Source organism: Plecotus auritus (assembly GCF_963455305.1).
Source record: "Plecotus auritus genome assembly, chromosome: 3".
NCBI lineage: Eukaryota > Metazoa > Chordata > Mammalia > Chiroptera > Vespertilionidae > Plecotus > Plecotus auritus.
Window position 1 is genome coordinate 66739319 of NC_137772.1, and position 6278 is coordinate 66745596.

The following is a 6278-nucleotide window of genomic DNA, read 5'->3' on the forward strand; positions in this document are numbered from 1 at the left end:
GCCTATAAGTTCTTCTTATATTTTATTTTTTCCTTAGGATATTCCAATGAATAATTTTACTGGGTCAAATCATAAGATTTTTTTTTAAACCTCAGAAAATATATTGCTTATTGCCTTTCAGTAGGATTGAACATTTAAATTGCCTTCACCTCAGTGTATCAGATACTAGTTTAAAACTATTTTGTCCACAATCAGAGGTTTTCAATTGAATATTTGTTAATTTACCATGTGAAAAACAATACGGTTTTTATTTGACATATAGAAGCCTATGTTTAATGTATATACAATGAGTTTATAGATAAGTATCACCATGAAAACATCATCACAATCTATGTCAAAAAGTTTCCTCCCCTCTTCTTATTTATTATTATTACTCTTCATTGTGATAAGATATACCATTTTATTATTTCTATATGATTATGTGTGTAGAAAGGCTCTAAGACATTGGAGAATCAATGTGCATAATTTTATTTTATATAACTACCTTATTTTATTTACTTGGAGGCCCAGTGCACGAAATTCGTGCACAGGTGGGGGTGTCCCTCAGCCCAGCCTGCACCCTCTCCAATCTGGGACCCCTTGAGGGATGTCCGACTGCCCGTTTAGGCCCGATCCCACTGTGATCGGGCTTAAACGAGGGGTCGGACATCCCTCTCACAATCCAGGACTGCTGGCTCCCAACTGCCCTCCCCTGCAGGCCTGGGCCCCGCCAACTGCCCTCCCCTGCAGGCCTGGTCCCCCCCCCCCCCAACTGCCCTCCCCTGCTGGCCTGGTCCCCCCCAACTGCCCTCCCCTGCAGGCCTGGGTCCCCCTCAACTGCCCTCCCCTGTAGGCCTGGACCCCCCCCCCCCAACTGTTCTGCCCTGCTGGCCTGGTCTCACCCAACTGCCCTCCCCTGCAGGCCTGGACCCCCCCCAACTGCTCTCCCCTGCAGGCCTGGTCTCACCCAACTGCCCTCCCCTGCAGGCCTGGTCACCCCTAACTTCCCACAACTGCCCTCCCCTACAGGCCATCTTGTGTCCACATGGGGGCAGCCATCTTTGACCACATGAGGGTGGCCATCTTGTGTCTTGGTGTGATGGTCAATTTGCATATTACTCTTTTATTAGATAGGATTGTTTGTTTATAGCACAGAATTCTTTAATAGTTACTTTAAGCTAACTTAAAATCCAACAAGGGGGATATAGTTGAATAAATTAAGAGATCCACACTATGCAGTCAGTAAAATTAAGAATAGGCCTTAGGAAAATATAACAATATTTTATGAGAAAAAGCATATTCAACTGCCACCATCTATGTATGATCTTTGTGTAAAAAATGTGCATACACCCATAAGTAGAGAAAAAAGACTCAAGTAATGCTCCAGTGTTAACTGGTTATCTTTAAGGGTTAGGATTACAGTAATATTCATGTTATTTATACATTTAGGTTTTCTAAAAGAAGTACACAAATTATCAGAGAATAAGAGTATTTTAAAACAGAGTTCCAGATGACAGAGGGTTCTGCCAGACTTGCTAACCCATTTAAGCTCAGAGCCCTCTAAGTCTGGAGCAGCCATAATAAATAACATATGCAGTCATTTAAAAACAAAATTGGTTTATTTGGATTTGGGACTATGAATAGTTCTGTCTCTACTGCCTGACCTCCTCCCACTGCGGCTCCTGGACCTAGAGGGGCTCAGGCTCTTGCTCTAGCTCCTGCTCCCACTGCCCCAGCCCGGCTGTGGTCCCTTTTTCTTTCTCTACTTCGTGAACTGTGCCTTTCACGACCTTTTGCTGTGTGTCTGTGAGATTTCCTACCCCCGTGTCTACTCCTTTTCCTCTCAGCTTCTCCATTCCTTTTGCAGAAAAGGGCTAGACCAGGCTTCCTCCTGGGCCTGGCGTGGAGCTGGTGGTGGCTGCCCATCCTCTCCCCTCTCTGAGCTCTTCCCGAAGGAAGAGCCATACCAATCTGGAGACAGGTTCCTATTAGCTTTCAATATGAATTGTTGGGATTTCCGAACCCGTGAAGAAAGTTGCAGTGTTTCCCATTGGGCATTGCTGTATTTCACATAAACCACGCATTGCCATTTTCCACCGGGTCACCCGGCAGAATTCGCACCGAGCTGCCGGCCTGCAGACCATCCTCCCTTAGACAGAGACAGGGCCGCTCGGCATTCTTCCCACAGGTACTGAACATACACATTACCCTTCAGATGAGGTTCCATGTTGCAGCTGACCGCGAACTGGGTCACCTTCCATGCGTTCTTGACCTTGGGGAGCACATCCTCGGGTGGGCCTCCTCCTCGCTGCACTCAGGGCTGGCGTGGGGTGGCGGGCACCCCTTGGGCGCTGCTCCATTCCAAATGTACTGAACACGCCTCTGACAGGCAGGGTGGGACTTGACACTGGGAAATTGTGTTTCCTTGAACACCAGTCACCGAAACTGCAAGCTTCCGTTTTACTGCAGAACAGACAGTTGGCTCGCTCTTCCCCATCATTCTCAGATCCGTGGCTGGTTCTGGGATTTGCCAAGTGGTGCTATTTTCCAGCTCATTTTCCACCCACTCCAGCCTCTTCTGCGCAGCCTCCTCTCATCCTAGCTTCTCCTACAGCTTCTGCTCCTCCTCCTCCTTCTGTTTTCACTGCGGTTCTTCCCATTCTTCCTCTAACTTGCTCTCCTGTTCTTCCTGCCGACTTCTCGCTGCCTCTTCCTTTTCCTGCTTGGTTCTGCATTCTTCATGTGTCTTCTGCTCCCACAGCAACCACTCCTCTTGTAACTGCTGCCTCTCTATCTCCAACAGTCTCTCTTCTTCTTGTTCAATAAAAGCTTCCTCCCTTTCCTCCTTCTTCTGTGAGGATCCCGAGTCTCTGAAGCCAGCGAGTTCCTGCCCACGATTCCTTCGTCTCTCCTTCTTCAGCGCCGCCCTGTAATGTTTGGGGCTCAGTTTGTCCGGGAGCATCACTGTCTCTGGGGTCGCCACGTTGCCAGTGCCACCATACCCACCTATGTTATTTTATTTTATATACCTATATGTAAATACCTAGAATCATATAGATATATACATCTACATAACTATATATATATATCTATATGTACATATACCAACCTATATATATCTATATACAAAAAGATCTAGAAGTAGGACATGGAAGGACATAGACATGGAAGCATGGAACAGACTGACAGATCTCAGAGGGAAGTGGGGTGGGGCAGGAAGGGAAGGGATTAACCAAAGAATTCATATGCATATATGGACGCAGACAATAGTGTAGTGAAGGCCTGGGGAGGGGGTGGGAGCCAGGTGGAGGAGGGCAAAGGGGGAAAGATGGGGGATATCTGTAATACTCTCAACAATAAAATAAATTTTAAAACATATATCTATCTAAATAGGCATATAGAAATGTATATGTAGATACACAAACAAAGGAAAACATTAAAGATTTTTGGAGAAGGGTTGTTTGCTATTTTTCAGTGTCGAAGTTTTCAAGGTGTGTGTGTGTGTGTGTGTGTGTGTGTGTGTGTGTGTGTGTATTCATGTAGATTTGAAAACCTCTGAGTGGTAGGTAATTGTAGAGCTCATCTATTCTAACCCCTTGAAAAAAATTATAGATTTCCTCAGTAACACCCCCAATAAAGTGGCTAAGTGCCCTCTATTTGTACATAGTCCTTTGTTGTGGGTCTCTGTTTATAAGGCCTACCATTCTAGATAAAAACATGTCTGGTAAAAATTCCCAGGACTAAAATTGTACTCAAACTTCTCTTCTCTAAGCACAGTGTCTTTGAGTGCCTATATTGACATATTGGTCTCTGTTTTGAAGTCTTGAAGCACACTGGCAATGGGGGAATGGCTTTCTGAACCTCATTATTAGGCTAGCTTGAGAGGACAATGTGTAATGAAAGCATGTCCCTCCATCTTAGACTTTTAAGAATTGATACAGCTGAGATTTTAATTATCAGATAGTAGTTAAAACATCATATATTTTTTTAGATGTTGGATAAATTTCCTTGGATTTTATACAAGACTAAAGATCTTTGTTAGTGCCTATCTTCATAACTTCTTTGGTTTTTTTAAATGACATCTACTTTACACTAATAGCTCTTTCAGTGGCCTTTAATACATTCTCATAACACCTTGTAATATCAGTGTAGCATGTATGAAGAGGAGAAAAGACCTAGAGAAGAGGCAATATAGGGTGATTCACCGAGTTTCCTTGTTCAAAAAAACATAATAACTTTTGGGTCCATTATTTGTAGAGAAAACACTCAAGGTTCACAATGATTTCAGGTAGCATAAACCTAACCTATTTCTGCATTATGCTCTGAGTTTCAGTCTTAATGTCTGTTGTCTTGACAGCAGCCATAATTTATGCTTTTAATTATACTTTTTTCAGCTCTAAACTCACATTGTTTCTTTACAGTAATGAAGTCACTATGCAGCAATGTCTTTGTCATAAAGTGATAGGGCATAATGAAAACATTATTGGAAAAAATTCCTGGGCAGAGAATGATAGCATATTTAAAGGTGCGTAGGGAACATTCTGTAAGTAACTAAAAACAGTATAAGAAGATGTGTATGATTAAAGCCTTACAAATACTATATATTATATCTACACTGTAATGTCTGCTTTTTGGTTTTCCATTAAAATCATAGTATCAAAAGAGTGGATCAACTCTTGACCAAGCTCAAGCCTTCAGCTACCAAACAGTGGTGTCTCCATCCCATTTTTAAAGATCTCCAGAAAAGGGGTATTATGATCTCTGGTAAGTCACTTATAAACCTATTTGTAAGAAATTCTCTCTTAAGCCAGAATTCTCTCTCATGCTGCATTTTCTTTCACTTAAGTTTTTTCTTTTTCTTAAATTCCTTAACAACAGCCAATTTTACCTCACAAATACCTTTCCAATCGGTTACCTCCTTTTGATTGTTCTGACGTTTCAAAATTCCACTCTATTCTGTTGTTCACACTGCTATGAAATAAATCTCTTTAAAATATAACTCATACGGCCCTAACCGGTGTGGCTCAGTGGATAGAGCGTTGGCCTGCGGACTGAAGGGTCCCAGGTTCGATTCTGGTCAAGGGCATGTACCTTGGTTGCGGGCACATCCCCCCAGTAGGGGGTGTGCAGGAGGCAGCCGATCGATGTTTCTAACTTTCTCTCCCTCTCCCTTCCTCTCTGTAAAAAATCAGTAAAATATATAAAAAAATAAAAATAAAATATAATTCATACGATTTATTCCTTTGCTTAAAATTCTCTGAAGTTTTACCTTGCCTTTAGATAAAATTTAAACTTCTCATATGGCACAGAAGCCCTTCATAATCTAGTCCCTAAATGCCTAGCTACTTATTTTTTTTTCTGGAAAGTTAATTTGTTTCTTTTATTTTTCTTTATATAAATAATGACAGCTGACATATGCTGACCACTAACTATGTGCCAGGCACTCTGTAAGCAATTTTACATCTTCCTGGGCTTCCCTATTACCATACAAGTTGTTATTGATCTCCAAAATAATAGGAAACTGAGATAACTTTCTTTCCTTTAGCAACATATTTTGTTTGCTCAATCTCTGTGAAGCACCAGGGGTGAAATAGTGAACAACAGAGAAAAAATTCCTGCCTTGATGGAGCTTACATTCTGCTTCTGTTTCCAATTAAACAGGTTTGCTAATTATTGGTCTGCAAATGGATATGGACATTTTCTCTGGAAAGAAGCATCTACAAAAGGGAGACAAATTTGTGGTTGAAAGGACATGGGGAATAATGGGTAGAGGGAGATGGAAAGAAGAATCATTGTGGGTCAGTGATTCGGTCTGAAAAGGTTTCAATCTGAAAAGATCTGTGAACCTGGAGAAGCTGTGATTCCCTCTTTACCTTCACCCCACAAATATTTCATGCTCAAGTTGCATGGAATTATAGGCAGTTGCCCAAATTCCAAAGATCTCTTGAGCCTCTCTGCCTCTGCATCACACTGCGCTTATGTCCATGAAAACAGGTGTCACAGAGTACTGACACCAGTGTTTCCTCAGCCTATGCATACTAACAGGGTCAGAGTAGCATTAACCCAACCCTAACCCATAGAAAACCGTGCACAGGTGCACCAGTTATTCTGAAGATTCTCTAGGTATGTCTGACATCTATGTGCAGCAACCTCCCATCCAGCCTCGCCCATGTCCATTGCTCCAACACTCTTAGATACTCATTTGAGGCTCTCCCACACTACTTGGAGATGCAGAGTACTGCTTCCTAGACCTACTTTAGCTATAAAGCCTGAAGGTCTAAAAGTGGCGTACAAGTCCT

At 42.4% G+C, this 6278-nt stretch overlaps 1 pseudogene across 1 annotated transcript; it reads right to left on the minus strand.

Annotated features, from left to right (window-relative positions):
• Nucleotides 1-1597: 1597 nt before the first annotated feature.
• LOC308244062 (U2 small nuclear ribonucleoprotein auxiliary factor 35 kDa subunit-related protein 2-like) lies at nucleotides 1598-2941 on the minus strand (annotated as a pseudogene). The gene has a single exon. The product of its transcript is annotated as a U2 small nuclear ribonucleoprotein auxiliary factor 35 kDa subunit-related protein 2-like (transcript).
• Between the last annotated feature and the right edge of the window lie 3337 nt (nucleotides 2942-6278).